Source organism: Ursus maritimus, unplaced genomic scaffold (assembly GCF_017311325.1).
Source record: "Ursus maritimus isolate PB19 unplaced genomic scaffold, ASM1731132v1 scaffold_4, whole genome shotgun sequence".
Lineage (NCBI taxonomy): Eukaryota > Metazoa > Chordata > Mammalia > Carnivora > Ursidae > Ursus > Ursus maritimus.
The window spans coordinates 55,067,793-55,085,608 of record NW_024426552.1 but is presented as its reverse complement, the minus strand read 5'-3'; the positions used below and the strand labels follow the sequence as shown (position 1 = coordinate 55,085,608).

Here is a 17,816-nt window from a genome sequence, read left to right as displayed (position 1 = left end):
GCGCCTGGGTGGCACAGCGGTTAAGCGTCTGCCTTCGGCTCAGGGCGTGATCCTGGCGTTATGGGATCGAGCCCCACATCAGGCTCCTCCGCTATGAGCCTGCTTCTTCCTCTCCCACTCCCCCTGCTTGTGTTCCCTCTCTCGCTGGCTGTCTCTATCTCTGTCGAATAAATGAATAAAATCTTAAAAAAAAAAAAAAGTACCTCTTTAAAAAAAAAAAAATGTTCTGCATGGCTAAAAAAAAATTGCAACTCATATTACAAAAGCTGTCTTTACATATAAATAACTTCTACAAATCAATGTTTTAAAAACACAACGCCATGGAAAAATAAAGGACATGAACAGCTCTTTGAAAAGGAATTAAGGGGCGCCTGGGTGGCTCAGTTGGTTAAGTGTCGGCCTTCGCCTCAGGTCATGATCCCAGGGGTCCAGCATCAGGCTCCCAGCTCGGTGGGAAGCCAGCTTCTCCCTCTTCCTCTTCCTCTGCCCCTCCCCCTGCTTGTGTACTCTCTCTCTCTCCCTCTCTCTCAAATAAATAAATCTTTAAAAAAAAAAAAAAGACAAGGAATTAAAAATGGCTTCTAATTATAGGAAAAGACTATCAATCTCATAATAAGCAAAATGCTCATTTATGTTATGACATCAGCAAAAAACTTTGTGATGACCTTTTGTTGGGTGAAAATTTTCACTCTCATGCTTTTTTGGTGGAACTGTAGTTCGGCTTGACATCTGTGGAAGATAATTTGGCAACATCTGTCAAAATTTCAATTGTGTTTTCCCTTTCACCCTGCAATCCCACTAATAGGAATTTAACCTATAGGTATATTTTCAAAGTACAAAATTATCTGTTGCCACATTGTTTATAACAATAAAGTTTGGAGACAAATGTCTGTCAATAAGGTCGGATTCAATAACGTATAAGGATCATTCATAATGAATGTCATGTAGTTAAAAAAGAATGAACCAGTGCTTTTATAACCGAACCAAACAAGACTTCTTCAACTGATGTGTAGCAAGTTAATAAAAACTGATACTGAAATTTTGCAGTGAAGGAAGATAGGCCATTTATCGGTGTGGCACCACCCAGGAGAACAAGGAATTAATGCTCAGAAGTCCCAAACTCCCCTATGGCTTGCAAAGGAGGGGTTTTAAGGGGAAAATTGGTGGCAGGAGTCTCCGGAGAAGGTGGGTGCTGGTGATTGTCGGCTCACGAGGTCAGGTTAGTTGATGCTCTGTGGTCACTTCTTCTGGTTCCCCAGGGGTCTTTTTCTTCTCAAGAGACTTGGAATCCACACAAATCTTTATTCTTTGTGTTAGAGAATTCCTTCAGTATATCTGGTGGTTCTATCTCTAGATTGCTGCAGGTAAACCACTTGTCCTACAGGTTCCTGTGAGTGATAAACAAACATTCCTATCCCTTGAGCCTAGGCCCATGTGCTCCTTTGTTGGCCCAGCCGTGCCTGGGGTGATATGACCTCCAGTGCTCCTCCTTCTACCTGAGCTGAGGAGATGGACACTGACTTTATGAATTAATACTGTCTCCAAGATACATTTCTTTGATGAAAAAAGCAAGCTATGTAACAATGTGTACAGAATAGTCCTTTTTTTTTTTTTTTTTTTTTAAGACCTAGGAAGGAATATGCTTGTGTGAAGGCCAAGGGCGAACTGCCCCAAGATGAGCCACATTGGCATGAACGTCATTTTGAGTTAAAAGTGATCAGAAGTCAGCAGACTCAGGAAAACTCTTTACCTCCCCCTCAACTGCTAGCCTGTACCCAGAGGGGAGCCATTAACAGAGATTCTTCTACCTAAGACACTTATCTATATAGCAGGGCAATCTTTGTTCTCCAAGTATCTCCTCTCACCTTTCTGCTAGTGGTCTTCCTCCCCTTTGTATCCCTAGAACCCATTGCTCTCCTTAGCTCCTATGAGCGTCATGTTGCCTGGCTGTCTTTGTAATTTCATATCTATGTGGATTCCCTGTACATACAAAATTACATTTGATTTTCTCCTGTTAATCTGTCTCATGTCAGTTTGATTCTTCATCCAGGTAGAAAGACCTTGAAGGGCAGAGGAAATTCTTCCTCCCTGACATCTGCATACATTTTCTCTTGTGTACATAGAATATCTCTGGCAGAACAATTGCCCCAAGGAGAAGACAGGTACCTGGCACTAGGAATGAAAAATAGACTTTTCATCATATTCCCTTTTAACATTTTTGAACCTTGAACCATTTATATATAATGCCCACTCAAAACAATGACATTGTGAGCACAAAAAGCCTGTGAATTTCCTGGAAATACAGAAGGAAACATAATCCACAAAATGTGTGGAGAGACTGGCTTTGAATAATGATTTCCTCCGTCTTTACGGGCCAGAAAGAAGAGAGGGAAGAAGTAGCATTGATTTGGTGACAGGTGATTGAAGGGTTGAAGATATTTTCTGTTTCACGCTTTTTTTTTTTTTAAGTTTTTATTTTTTTAAAGGAGAATGTAAACTCCTGAGAGTATTAGGAATGCGGAGGGAATGAAATCATTGAAGATAGAACTTGGAAGTAATTGTTGTGGAGGGAGAATAGGAGAAGGAGCTGACCATGGGAATGTGGTCAAATTGCAAGGCCGTGTTGAAGATCAGGTCAATGTTGGTTATTAGAGATCCAAACTGGTTCCTTGCTGCCCAGTTGTCCGATTTGACTGCAACTCTTAGCCGGTTGGAGAAAGAGGTTAATGAAAGTGGGATGTATAATTTTTCACTTTTGTGTTCTTGCTAATAGGAAAACTGAGGAAGAGATGGTCTCTGAGTTGGAGGACACCATAAGAATGGGTGATTAAACTGCCTGGAAATGCCACCCCGCTAGGGAAAAATACCTCATTTTTACTCTTCGCCATCATCTGTCACACAGAGACAAGAATGAATTTACAAGGATTTGCTCACACAGAAGCAACATGAACTCAATTTGAATTTCTTAAGTTCTCAGAAATTTGGTGAGATTTGGACTAGTTTAAGCTCCATCTATAAAACTCTAAACAAGTTGTCAGCTTCTTTTTTACTTATTTATTACTCATGTTAAATCCGATATAATAAGAATATGTTTTGAGAGGTTTTTAAAAGGAACTTAGAAAAGTGTACTAAACTGAATTTTTAAAATATTCCACCATTTAAACCAAACTTAGAAGTAGAACTATATCCTGGATGGTGCCGATCTATAACTATGAAAATGCGAAGAGCAGAAGGCTGGTGTGCATCACCTATTTCTGACATATTAACCTAGCCATTAAAAAATTGAGGCATGAGAAAGTAATAACACATTGATATTTTCTCAGGCTTTTCACTGGAAATATTATACTCTGAAAGATTCTGCTCACTAGAATTGCTTTCTTAAAATCCTAATTTTTCAGATTGAAAATAAATGTATTTTCTCAGGAATTTAATCTTCAGATGTAGCTAAGACCCTTCTCTCACTTAAGACTCTTAGAATTATATGTGAGAAGACACAATAGTTTTTGTTAGGATAGGGTAGTATCCTATTGAAAATGAAGGTAATATTCATTCCCTGTAAGTCTGTTGTTGCAAATCTACTTAGGAAGTGCTTTAAAAACCCCTTACTTTCATTCTTTTGCCTATGGAGATAGTTGCTTTTCAGTGACCAAGCATTACCTCCCATAGTGATCTTTAAATAGCAACAATAAAAAGAGGTTTTCTTTGAAGTTGTCGTTGAAAAAGGTATTTCCTTGTGCTAGTCTCAGAGTAAAGACTGGATTGACAGGCCTTTTGTGATTAAGTCTTAGTCCTCTTAAAATAGATACTCTTCAGTGTTAGGCCAATAGTTCTGTATTTGTATGGGAACATATAAATTGTACATTTTGGCTTTCTGTATAAATCCAGTGGCATATTCCCATGGCATTGACTAGAACCCACATTTGTGAAGAATTATGAAAACATAAAACACTTTGCGTTAAAGTGATATAACCATTTCAGTAGTAAACAAGTAATAGCAAATATGTTTAAAATATGTACCATTTCATATTCCCATGGTACTAAAAAGTAAGGCTACTTACAAAATTGAAAGCAAATGTGTACAGTATCTTTTAAAAAATTGTTTCTGAATACAATGGAGCCAATGTACTTTTTGAATCAGAGAATTCTTAGATTTAAAAGAGTTCAACCTTCTTTAATTTCATACACAAGGAAACTTAGGTTCCAGCCCTTTAAGTAACTAGCTCAAAACTACACAGTGTTATCAATTGAATTCCTTCAGCTGTACATTACAAATAATCTCAGGAATAGTAGTTTAAACAAAGAGAGATTTACTTTCTTGTATGATGGAAAGGCTAGAAGTAACCAAATGCTGGTTTTAGTTCACCTGATTTACAACAGTTAGGCCTAGGCAATTTCAGTCTTTCTGCCATGGTCTCTATAGATTTCTGACTGTGCCTTCATTACCTTCAATGCTCGTGGTCACAAAAGGGCTGCAGCAGCTCCAGACATCATGGCCAAGTTAAAGGCAAGAAGAAGGGAGGATTGGAAGTCAATAACATCTCTTCAACAATAGTGAAACTCACCCCAGAAACTTCTAAGAGACCTCCCTCATGTTTTCTTGGCTAGGACTAGTTCACATGGCTATGCCTAGTATGGGCCTTTCTAGCCTTTTGCAAGAATCATTTTAGGAATGATTGCAGGATTGACCAAACAACTATGTCAATCACACACAGCCATTGTGATTTTAGAAAACAATTTTCCTTATAATTAGAAATCAGCCATATTCTACCTAAATACTCTGACATGGAAAATAATTCAAGAATGCCTAAGTTGCCTTAGGTAGAATTATTTCAGAATAACGGAGACAGAATTAGTAAATGTGTCCCATTGTCTACCGTTATCATCATCATCATTATCATCAGCATCATCATTATTGTTACTACTACTATTATTACTATCATTTTACTTGAGGCCAGGAACTTGCTTTTCTTTAAACATTGGGATTATTGGGACACACACATCTCTTTTCAGAAGGATTTTAGGTCTCCTTTAAAGAGCAAAGTCTTGTGAAGATCTCTCTCCACTAAATATTGTTCTAGAGGAGGTGGTCTCAGCATGCTTACAAGTTCTCACCTAATTCAGCAACCTCCATACCTCTTACTTACTCATTTTTCTTCATGAAGGGCGCTCATGGCAGAAACGTGCTATGAGACTGTGTGTCTCACGTAAGCCATGTTTGCTTCCGTAGGTGCTAGTCACAAGATGCCTCAAACCATATTAAAAGTTAAGATTTATCTGCCCTTCTGCTTTTGGATGTGAGATCTCATAATGAGTCTCTGAAGGAAACCAGAACGAGATGAGGTTGTGACCCTTTGGTCTCCATGAAGTGACACAGCAGAAAGCATGATTGTCCAACTGACATTTTGCTGTGCAAAACCTGTCACTCCACTCAGGACAAGCTCAGGGTATCTGACTTACAATAAGGCTCAGCAGTGTGATACAGTAACAAGACCACAAGCATTGGTGTTAGAAAACCAACTTTTGAAGCTCAGTTTCCCCATTCACCGGTATACTCTAAACATATCTGAACTCTATTTCGTCTTCAAAATGGGGATCTGTTTTGAGAATCAAGTGGGATGTTAAGCATTTTATAATTGAGAAAGCAAGTCACAAATGTAACATCTTGTTAATTCAGTAATTTCGTCAGCTAGACAGTATCTCATGGATTTATAACAAAGTTCCAAAATCTAAACAAGATCGTGTCTAGAAAGCTTTTTCCTTCATGTTTGTGTGTTCTTTGTCCTCTTCCCATTCTTGCAATAACAACAAAGGAGGAATCAAAAAGGGGGTTTGAATTTGTTCATAGTATTAAGCAGACTCCCTCTCTCATTCACACTGAACTTTTAAATCCTAACACATTTAAAGGAAGGTATACCTGGTCCACCACTTTTGTCTTAACTCTGTCACTTCATTTATTAAGCCCCACTGACATCAAATAATGAAGTATTTTTATCTTTTTATCTCCTCTCATAGTTCTAGAAGATGCAAGATTGCTGGATTAAACTGGTTTCACTTCTGGAAAAATGAAGAGACCTCCACTTACAAATAAATGCTCACACCTTTCTGTTATATTTATTTTTCAAGTATATAGACATGCTTAGAGATTTTTATACCAGAAGACTTAGGAGAACAATCAAATATCTTTCAGATGTTTGTATGTGTTACCCCTTCAGAGAAGCTTTCTCTGACCCCCCCGTCTAAATTAGGGACCCCCCCTAGGTATTTCTTCACTTAGCAAATAATTATTTAATTTAATGTCTAACTCAGAAAAGTATAAGCTTCATTAAGACCTTCTCTATCTTATTGACTACTACATACATACCCAGCCCTTAGCTAACACCTAGATGCATTCAAAGAATATTTGTTGTTTTTTTTTAAAGATTTTATTTATTTATTTAACAGAGATAGAGACAGCCAGCGGGAGAGGGAACACAGCAGGGGGAGTGGGGAGGAAGAAGCAGGCTCACAGTGGAGGAGCCTGATGTGGGGCTCGATCCCATAACGCCGGGATCACGCCCTGAGCCGAAGGCAGACGCCCAACCGCTGTGCCACTCAGGCGCCCCCAAAGAATATTTGTTAAATAAACAAATGAATAAAAACAAAGAACAGATAATGTTTTTAATGAATATATTCCATATTTATTCACGTATTTACTCCTTCCATAAATTGGGAGGTGGAGAAGAGGCAGGGAGAGAAGACCAAAAAGAGAGGGGAAAGAGTGATTTAAAAGGCATTCTTGCACTGAGATTTTCTTTTATTTTCCAAACCCAAAAATCCGGGCCGGAGGAAGTAGTGTCAGGCAGTTCATGAAAGCCCAGTCTGATTGTCCAGTATTTGCGGCAAGGTTTGCCTGTCTATGTAAACAGTCCAAATTTAAAGGAAAAAGACAAGGCAGAAACAGAGGCATCTGGGAAGTAGGTGGAAGAGTGAGTGCTGCTGACTAATTCTCGCCTTCCCCATCTTTCGTGGAGAACAGGCAGACTTGGTCTTACCCCTGAGATTCAGCTCCCTTTGTCTGCCCTGGCAAGAACAGGGGCACATTCTACCTTATACAAAGTGTTCCTCAATGAAAGGCGATGCTACTAACTATGAAATTGATTGATGCTCTTGAAGCTCCCGAGCAGTCTGTCCTGGTAGCTGTGATTATTACCTTGAAACATTAAAAAAAAAAAGTGTATTTCAAGCAATGTTTTCTGGATTTTTTTTCCTCTTAAAAATGTGCACGTGTGTGTGGGTATATTGAACATTGTGGAGTAAGAAGAATTAGCTATATTTTTGCAAATGTGATTTCTGATTGCATAAACCGCAACTCTGAGCTTCTCCCCTAGGTTTGCAAAATAAACAATCTCAGATGTGTTAATTGTTGATGGGATCCTATTTAAAGAACGGCTGCTAGAGATTTAAGGATTGTACCTCCAATTTTATTCTTTCCCCAGGATTTCCTGTTACACTATACAAAGATTATAATGCTCGGTACTTGAAGCATACCTTTGTCCTTAAGAATTNNNNTGCTGTATGCAGTCTTTGGCTGAGGGCATGTATAGGAAGATACATGTACCCAAAGGCCTCTCACAAGGCAAGACAGCCCACAGTGACCTACTGCGTCAGTAATCTTCACAATTCGGAGAGGTACACAGAGGAGTTAGAGCCAGAAGCCAGGAGTTGCCTGTTGGCCACAGGACAGCAATTCAGCTCCTGGTAGTTTGTTTTTCTCAGAGCTGAAGGGTATATTGAAAAGAGGTCTTCCTTGCTTCATGGAGAATTTAAGCCATAGACTTGAAGAAGGGCAAAAGAAAGAGTAATTTACTAGGTTTTAAAACTTCTCTCAGACCTTTCTCCCAAGCAGAAAGGAAGATGAGCTCTTATTCCAATCGAGACATGTAAGGCAGCCATAAAGAAGGTAATTATGTATAACTAAATTCACGTGAAATAGGAGTGATGGCTTAACAGCTATTTATAGCTTGAATGCTCTGGAAACAAGGAGAAATTTAAAACTGAGTGGTTATGCCAGTGTGTGTATTTTATGAAATAAAACCCTGCTTCTACAGGAGTAGTTGGTAGAATGTGAAAAGTGGAAGATTGGTCTACCTGCACAAGATGTGACCTCGTGAGAGCCTCCTGGTGCCTGGGGTGACACATGCGGTGACCCTAGAAGTCACTTTGCAGACCAGCTACAGTCTAACTTCCATATGCATGCCGGATTAAATATATTTTCTTTCCTTTTTTGCTTTACAGTTAAGGGAAAGGAGGGGAAAGGAATCAAAGCTGAATACTCTTACCTCTTCCCACACCCACTCCTATGTACCCACAGCGTAGTAACTGATAGAATCGTAGAACTGTAAGGGCCTCTAGAGACCATCCCATCTTGACATATTTGGTTTTTGTTGATATACACGAGAGATACACAGAACTGAACCAACAGACCTACGGTAACTCTATGTGAAAGGAAGGATGCCATACAGGAAAGGACAAATAGATTCAAGTCCAGGACCAATCACCAAAGAGCTTGGGCAAATTAACCCATGTATTGGAACCTTAGTTTCTTCTCCTTAAAATGAAGAGTTTGGGGACACCTGGGTGGCTCAGTTGGTTAAGTGTCTGACTCTTGGTTTCAGCTAGGTCATGATCTAAGGGTCCTGAGATCGAGGCCCACATTGGGCTCCCTGCTCAGTGGAGAGTCTGCTTGTAGTTTCTCGCCCTCTGCCCCCCCCCATTCGTTTGCTTGCATGTGTACACATTCTCCCCCCCCTCAAATAAATAAATCTAAAAAAAAGAAAGAAAGTTTAAAATAAAGAGTTCGAATTTCAGTAATGGCTCTCAGGGGGGTAGGCGGGTGCAAGCTTCCCAGTTGAGACCCATGTGAATAAAATAATTAAGTCAATCCCTTGAAAATCTAACACTACGATATTCTAAAGTTGCAGCATAACAAACCCAGTGTCTATGTATGTTCTCATTCATTGCCTTGATGTTGCATAGTAACTTATATCAAAAATATTATAATAAAAAAAAGAAGGAAGAGAAAAACGAATTTTTAGAAGGTCCTTGGAGAGCAAACACGAATGACAAGTCACTCTTTACCTGTTTTAAAGTCATTAAAATGTGATTACATTATTATGTGAACAACCCTGAGTTGATTTAATTACTTTGAAGATAATGACCCAAGTGGACCACTGTATAATCGGTATAGCTTTAGAGACCAGTATTAATTCCTAGGGGGTTGACACATTTTGGTTGGTAATGTGCTGGTTCATTTTGGCAGTTTGGTATGTTTATTTTTCAGCCATTTGCCGTAGAATCAGTGAGTGTGTACTGCAATCTACAGTATAGTATAAAACCTCTGTCAGGTACAAAGCCCAATCTCGCTGGTAATCTCAATGACCAACAAGTCAAATTTCAGCAGAAAAAAAAATGCTGGAAAACTGTGTATTGTTTCAAGCAATTGTCTTTTTAAAACTATTTTTTCCGATTTCCTTTACTGATTTTGAAATTATCTTTAAAACTTTCTCACAATTTATTTTTTCAGAAGCAAAAAGTAATAGTCACTATAAATCTGGGTTGGCATTTAGTCTTTTGTGTCTTTTCTGAGAATGTATTTGCCAATGGAGATCTACCGAGAGAACAAATTGGCAATTTTGATTTTGTGGCCTCACAATAGGTTATTGGTGGATCTTTCCACCAACATAATTTTAAAAATTAATAGACTATTGCTTTGAGTAGTTTTGCTTTGAGTGGAAAGTCTGGAGAATTCCCATGTGTCCCCCCAAATCCCCCGTAATTTTCCTCCACTGTTAACATCCTGCTTAGTGTGCTACATTTGTTACAGTTGATGAGCGAATATTGACACATCATTATTTACTTTGGGTTGTATAATCCATGTGTTTTGACAAATGTATAGTGATAACTCTTTTTTGTTGCTCTAACAGATCCAGTACCCTAAATAAATTGACATTAATTTAGAGTAGCAATAATCAGAGAGATATCTTATATAAAATTGCCTATTTGCAAAGATTTTCAATTGCCTACTAGAACCACCAATTACATGTTTCACTTTACCCACCATGTTTAAGACTCAAATTTGCTATCTTCTCCCCAAGGAAAATTCTCTCTGTAAGTCTTTACTCCTGTCAGTGATACAACTTTGCCATCAGCCAGGATAGCAGCTGCTTTATATGCTGGGGACACCGCGGTACAATTAGTGCTTATGTGGTTATAAGTGTCATAAAGTTCTTTAACTAGTTTTGTCTTTCCCTGTCAGTGGCAACTTCAAAATAATAAAATTTCATGGCAATTGCATTACATTAAAACTTGAAAAACCTAGACGGTGATCTTAACCTTGATGTTAACCAGATGTGAAATTCCATATATAGTCTTTTACCACCCTGGGCTTCAGTTTCCTATAAAAAAGAGGTGTGAGATTAGAGTATCTCTCAGGTGCTTTCCAGCTCCGATGTAATTCCTCATTCTTTTTGATTCCCTGTCCTGATGGCTTTTTCTTGACTTTCTCCTCATCCTGCAGCCATCACCCATGCAGGTCAATTTTTCTCATGCCTATGTTAGCATAACCAAATCTGGATTAGTCTCTCTGGGATCAGGCTCTTCCCCACTCTAGATCATTACTCATAACACTGGCAGGTTAATCTCCCTGAAATGCTACTTCTGTCATTGCATACTTGCGCTCAAAATACTGCATACTTTCCTACTACTGCCCCATGAAGCATCAAGTATTAATTCATTTGCCTCTCCTAGGACGGAAGTTACAAACTTAATGCCCACACAGGTCAGGCAGGCAAGGGTGAGTGAAACCACCAGAGTGGGTCCTATAGCAAAATCTGAGAATACATGTCTTACTAAAAAGGAAGTTGCTAAAACATGCCTTCCTCAGACAGCTGCCAAGTGGGTAAGTAGACTCAGTGATGCCAACCAGATCTTTCAACAGTTCAGAAGAAAGGAAATTGAGATTTCTTTTCAAAATATCCCAATTTTTAAGTGTTGACAACTAAACCAATATTTTCCTTTGTGATTTCATTTTATTGATTAATTATGTCAAAAATACATTCCAAAGTCAAAATAATATTACAAGTTACATCCACAGAAATCTGGTTTCCACTCCTGTCCATTCCACCCTGTTTCAGCTCTTAACTTGTAAGTAACTGTTTTAAGTAGTTGTTGGTTTATCCTTCCATCATTTTTTTTGAATATACAAACATTTTACATATATACTATTTGCTTCTATTTCTTATATAAACGTTAGCATGCTATAAACTTTCTCCCCTTGATTTTTTCACTTACTAAGTTCTGGATCCATAACAGTAAATAGATATCTTCCTCACTTCTTTATGTAATTATATAGGGTTCCATGGTGGGGATGTACCACAGTTTATTCCAGAGATTAACAAAAGTACAGCCCAAGAGCCAAATCTAGTCTGTGATCTGTTTTTGTATGTACTTCAAGCTAAGAATGAATTTTACATTTTTAAATGGCTGAAAACAAAATCAAAAGAAGAAGAATATTTTGTGACACAGAAGTTATATAGAACTCAAACTTCAGTGTTTACAAATAAAGTTTTATTGAAACGCAAACACACGCATTATGTTTTATGGCTGCTTTTATGTTCGGATGATAGAGCAGAGTATTACAATAGAGGCCATATGACCACAAAGCTTAAAATACTTACTATTTGGCCATTTATAGGAAAAGTTTGCCAACCCTGATTTGTTTAGTCAGTCTACTATTAAGAGATAGTTTTTGTTGTTTCCATTTTACTGCTATTCTATATATATTTTTAAAGATTATATTTATTTATTGGAGAGACAGAGAGAGTGAGAGAACGAGAGAGCATAAGTGGAGGAGAAGCAGGTTCCCCGCAGAGCAGGGAGCCTGATGCAGGGCTCGATCCCAGGACCCTGGGATCATGACCTGAGCTGAAGGCAGACACTTAACCAACTAAGCCACCCAGGAGCCCCCTTACTGCTTTTCTAAATGATGCCTTAAAGAGCAGTCTTGAACATAAATCATTTTGCATTTTTGCCAGTATGTCTTTATAACAGATGCCTACCATTGGAATTGCTGTGTCAAAGGCATGAAATGTGCATATGTGATCGCACTAGATTTTGTCAAATTCCTCCCTGTGGGGATTGTATGCTTTTTGCTTTCCTGCCAACAATGAGAGCACCTGTGTAGCCACAGCCTCACCAAACAGAGCATAGTATCAAATGTTAATTTAAGCCATTTTAATATACTGGAAAATTCCAACAAAACCTATCTAAACATAAGATGCAGCTGGGGATCCACACATTTCAGATCTGCACTATATTAGTCAGGTTGTGCTGTGCATGAGGGTGTCTGGCCCTCGGGGTGCAAATGGAGACTGACAGCCACCCTGCCCTCCTGTTTCTGCCCTGGTGCAGGCCTGCCTGTGTCCTTGGAGGAGAGAGTGCCTCTACCTAACAGATCCAGCCAGAGAGAGTCACCACTTTCTAGTCTAGTCATTGAAGGTGCCTTTTTGTAATGTATTGCTATGGGGACCGGGTGGCGGTACTGCGGTGATGGAGGGTGGAAAATTGGAGAAGGGAGGTGCCTCTACAACCCTTGACCCCTATTGTAGGCAGTTCAGATGCAGAACTCATTTCACTGACCTATTTATTTTTCCTATCCCCTCCAGTAGGCATTCTTCAAATCCATCTCATCCTTTAAGGCCCAACTAATTAAGATCCTAGCCTCTCAGCAAACTCTTGCTTAATTACTCCCATGAATACCTCATTCATTCATTGATTCATTCATTCAGTCAGTCAGTCATTCTGTGCCTTATAGTCTTTCGCCAACCCGGTTCGTTTTCATTGTTTTATGTTATCACCTTTCTTCGCCCTTGCTTCTTCCCTAACTCAGCTTTCTTTCCATCTTCTAGCCCCCCACCTCTTCCATGTAGAGTGCTAGGTATAAGCAGAATCTTCATAACCACCGCAGCCAAGAGTGAAAATACGCACTGTGAAAAAACGCACTACATTTTCCAAAATTGCATCTAGAAAACACTTGAAGATTCTTACTGGGTAGGCTGCTGGGGTGGACTTCTACACCTGAATGGGATCTGCTGGTCTCCTCTCAGATTAGTGAGAGGAGCTATCACGTCAGAGGTAAGTGTGAACTGTGGTTAAGACGAGAAGCTGAGGTCAGCGGCAGATGTGAGGACATGGGTGAGGGATAAGGAGCTGAGGTCTCAGGATGGTTTGACTGGTGGAATGCTAGGTGCCCCAGGGTGACTATTTCCAAATGGAGAGACAACAGTGCAAGCGTCCTGGGATGGTCTCATTAGGTTGTGGCTATGTAGTGAGAAGTCTGGGGGTCAGCTGGCTTGAAAGATCTAGATAGGAAATATTTTAGGCTTTGCAGGCCACGGGGCAGCTACGGCTCAACTACTCAATGGCTTTTGTAGCACCAAAGCGGCCACAGACACGGTGGCAATGAACGAATGTGGCTTGTTACAGTAAAATTAAAATTTTATATAATTTCAGATGTCACGAAATGTGATTTTATTTGTTCAACCACTTGAGAGTATATTACAGACAACAAATCTGTATTATAAACATTGCATTTGCTGAGAGACTAGATTTTTACTGTTTCCAACTCTAGAGGAAATGAGAGTGTGGCATGACAGAGGTTTTAGCTAATGCTACAGTGACAGTCATATTGCAATATAAATGTATCAAATCAACCCTAAACTTACACAGTGTTGTATGTCAAATATGTCTTAAGAAAAGAAAAATAAAAGTGTAAAAACATTTTGGGTTCATAAGCTAGAGAAAAACAGGCAGTGGGCTGTAGTCTGTGAGCCCCTGGTCTAAAGGCTCAGTGCTGATCTAGCGAGAAGCTGAGTACTCATTTCTGTTCATGAAACTGAACGTTAGTATATTTGAACTGGGATGTTTTTGAAATAATTTTCTTGTACAAAAATGGGTATGCTTGGTCATTTGAAAAGTAGACTTATGATTCCTAGTCTTCTTCAGCAGATAGATAGTGATAACAGTAACCATTTGCTGAGCACCTACTATGTGTCTGCAATCTTCATACATGAGCTAATTCCCACAACAAACCTATGAAGCTCAAAAAATCCCATAATTTACTTGATATCATATAGCTGGTTAGTAACTAATCCAAGATTCAAACAGCAAAACAGAGCCACCTGCACACATACTGATGAATATAGCTTCAGATTGGGTAAAGGTCTATTATTCAAATAGGGTCACCAGATAAAACTCGGGGCAGAATAACAGCAAATCATGCTCACAGTTACCACCATGTTTCACAACTTAAGTCCTGACTCTAAAATGCTGTTCATAAGGTGAAATTAGTAGGAAATTTTAGTAAAAAGTCTTGAGATTACGATGTGATGGTCAACAATGAGTTGTAAGCTTTTCTTGTACAAAACTCTAGTGTTGGAGTGGCTCGAAAATATATGTTTGAAGCCATGAAATGTCTATATATCAGTTATCCAGCCATAAAAGAGGATACAATGACGAACACACCAACCCAGTACTTTTTATCAATGAATGATAAAGGAGAATATTCCATAAAGGCTTACTCTTCTTTACACTTCTGTGATTTCCGCAGCACTCACACATATATTATTTTTACCATGTTATATATGACTCACCACAACCCTGGATGGTTAGAAGGATAGACATTGTCAGTCCGATTTTGTAAATGGGACTCTACGGCTTGATGACGCTCCATGAGGGATTGATGATTAAGGAAATGGTCTACAGAGCTAGATCTGAGACCAGGGCGAGCCTAACAGGTGTGCCACCTGTGCAGATGCGTAGGACCCTGCACTTAAAGGGTCCTTGTGCTTGGTTTAATGCTCTCCTGGCATTGCTTTGACATTTTTAATAATTTATTAACAAAGGGCCCCACATTTTCATTTTGTACTGGGTCCCTCAAATTATGTAGTGAGTTCTGCCTTAATCTAAAATCTTGTTATCATGAGATCTATATTCTTCTTTCATTTTCTAAGAATTCTTAAGATGCTTATACCTCAGAATACCAAACTAGACCATGGTATGTTTAATCCATGACCTTTGAACTTATTCATAATCAGTTGTTTACTGTCTTTAGAAGATAGCAAAGAAATCCTTTCAAAATCCTGACTGGAAATGATTTTCTACCTAGAATTCTATGCTATGTAAATTACCTATCAAGTGTGGGGTAGAGAGTAGAAGAAAAACATTTTCAACCAGAAAAGACTGAGAAAATGTGCCTCCAGCAATACTAAGAAATAGAAAGACATGAAATTCAGGAAATGGTGGTTGCAAACCCAGGACAGGAGTTGAGGGTGGTCCCAAGATAGCAACACTGGAGAACAGCAACCCCAAATGAAGCAGAAGGTTGATGTGGAAACTTTCTGTAGTTGGGGTAGGAGAGAGAGGAGGGACTCATTTGATAAGTACCTTATATGATGGGACTTCAGAAAAAAAAAAAAAAGATGGCTATATGAAGAAGTTGCGAAAACAAAGTAAAATAATTGGGAATTCCAGGAACAAATCCAAAAGGCTGTGTGTGAAAGGAAATGGAAGTACACAGAGCAACTGTTTGATAGCACACCTACATGACTCTGCAGGGAGACTATACATATCCTCAAAATGCTCTACTGTTATGTTATTTAATTACAACCAATACAATCAGAGGAAGGAATGGGGGAGGTGCAGTGGTGGTTGTGTCCTAATAGCTAACTCCTCATTTATCACAGCAGGGCATAAAAAGTATCTAACATTGGTAAATCAAGAGTAGCAATCTAAGCGTACTATTTATAAATACAAAAGCTGGTAGTTAAGAGGAGGTCGTCTCTAGGGAACCTGGGGTCGGGGAGGTATGGAGAAAGATGTTATTGATATTCATTTTAACCCTTTCAGTCCTATTTGATTTTTGTAAGCATATGCATGCATTACTTTTATGTTAAGATGATATTTAAACAAAAACCCATTTCAAAGTTGGAGTTCCATGTCAGTCGTTAAAATGATAGGGATGAGCGGACTGGCTGAGTTGTAATCTTTTCAGTCATTCTGATAGATCTAGTATGAACCCTTAGTTCTTTTTTTTTTTTTTTTTAAGATTTTATTTATTTATTTGACAGAGAGAGGCAGCCAGCGAGAGAAGGAACACAAGCAGGGGGAGTGGGAGAGGAAGAAGCAGGCTCCCTGCGGAGGAGCCTGATGTGGGACTCGATCCCATGGTCTGGGATCACGCCCTGGGCCGAAGGCAGACACTTAACTACTAAGCCACCCAGGCGCCCCTGAACCCTTAGTTCTTAAACTAGCTTATGTGGTTCTAGTCCACATGCTCTAATTCTGACTTTCCCAATGGAGGTGTCTTAAAACTTAATTTGCTAATGCCTATAAAGGGTTTTCATGTGCTTAGATGAAACGCTTAGTCAATGTTGAAGCTATTTTTTCTAATGAGAAATTTTAGGGTACTTTTAGCTATGACTTTTATTTGACATCAAATGACAAAGAAATATAAGAAACTGAACATTAGAACTACCACTGTAACATTCTATTATAGTGTGCTTTACTTTAAAAACTCTAGGTATTTTTACAAATCAAAGGAAAATAGATTTTTTGCACTTCCTAGAAGTCACCAAAATGAAGAAGGAAGAAAGTATAGATAATAAAGTTAAATCAATTTTTAAATGAAATTAAATGCACTCTGAAAACATATATAAGATTAAAAGATTATTTTAACATATCTCATGTCATTACCTGGTATTAGATGGCATTTAAAAAATATATACAATTTAAATAACATTTATTGAGCACCTGCTATGTGCCAGACCATTTTTGCTAACTTCTTTCAAATACATAATATCTTTCAATCCATCTCAGCTCCACTGTGCAAGTATGGAAATAAGTTTCAGAAATGGTAAGTGACTTGTTGAAAATTACACAGGTAGTGTGACAAATTAGTAGTTTAAACTTGTGGAATCTAATTCTAACCTGCGCCCAGTCCAACATGTCATGCGATTTTCATTTAAAGCACATGAGACAAAAATGAAGACAATGAGAGTGATCATATGAATAGTTGACAGTTGCAGTATCTCAAATTGCCACTGAATCTGAAAAACTGTGAGTTGTCAAGTTGGGCCTGAAACATTCACAGTAAATTTGGGTTTGGTGTGATTAAAACAGAGGTTAAAGCTGAAAAATAATTAGGGGAGATTTAGACTCAGGCTTTTGCTAGGTATCAGGAATAATCATTTGAACTTCTGGGTCAGTGGTTCTCAAAGTGTGGCCCCTGGACTTGTAGCATCAATACAACCTGAAAACTTATTAAAAATACAATTTATTGGGTTCCAATTGAGACCAAGACCAGTGTGCATCTTACCTTTAGATGCACCTGAACAGCTAGTTACAACACAGATTCTTGATTCTCACCAGGTATTCTGATTTGGTTGGTCTGGGATGGGGACCAAGAATTTACTTTTTTTTTTTTTTTTTTTTTAGGTAGGCTCCACACCCAGCATGGAGCCCAACATGGGGCTTGAACTCACGACCCTGAGATCAAGACCTGAGCTGAGATCAAGAGTCAAAGGCTTAACTGACTGAGCCACCCAGGCACCCTGAGTGTACATTTCCAACAGAATTCTTAGGTGCTGGTGATACTGCCATACTGCAGATCACAGCTGTACTTGAATTCTAGGTCACTGAATCCCACTGTAGATTACTGACTGACACTTGTTCAAAGAATGAACAAATGAATGAATGAGTGAACTTTTCTCCAGGACAAGGGG

General features: G+C 38.8%; 1 long non-coding RNA gene across 1 annotated transcript; it reads left to right on the top strand.

Moving 5' to 3' along the window:
* The first annotated feature begins 572 nt into the window (after positions 1 to 572).
* On the top strand, positions 573 to 6,103 carry LOC103677332. Its single transcript, XR_572373.2, has 2 exons — positions 573 to 2,984; positions 6,013 to 6,103. It is a non-coding gene; the product is annotated as an uncharacterized LOC103677332 (long non-coding RNA).
* The last annotated feature ends 11,713 nt before the right edge of the window (positions 6,104 to 17,816 follow it).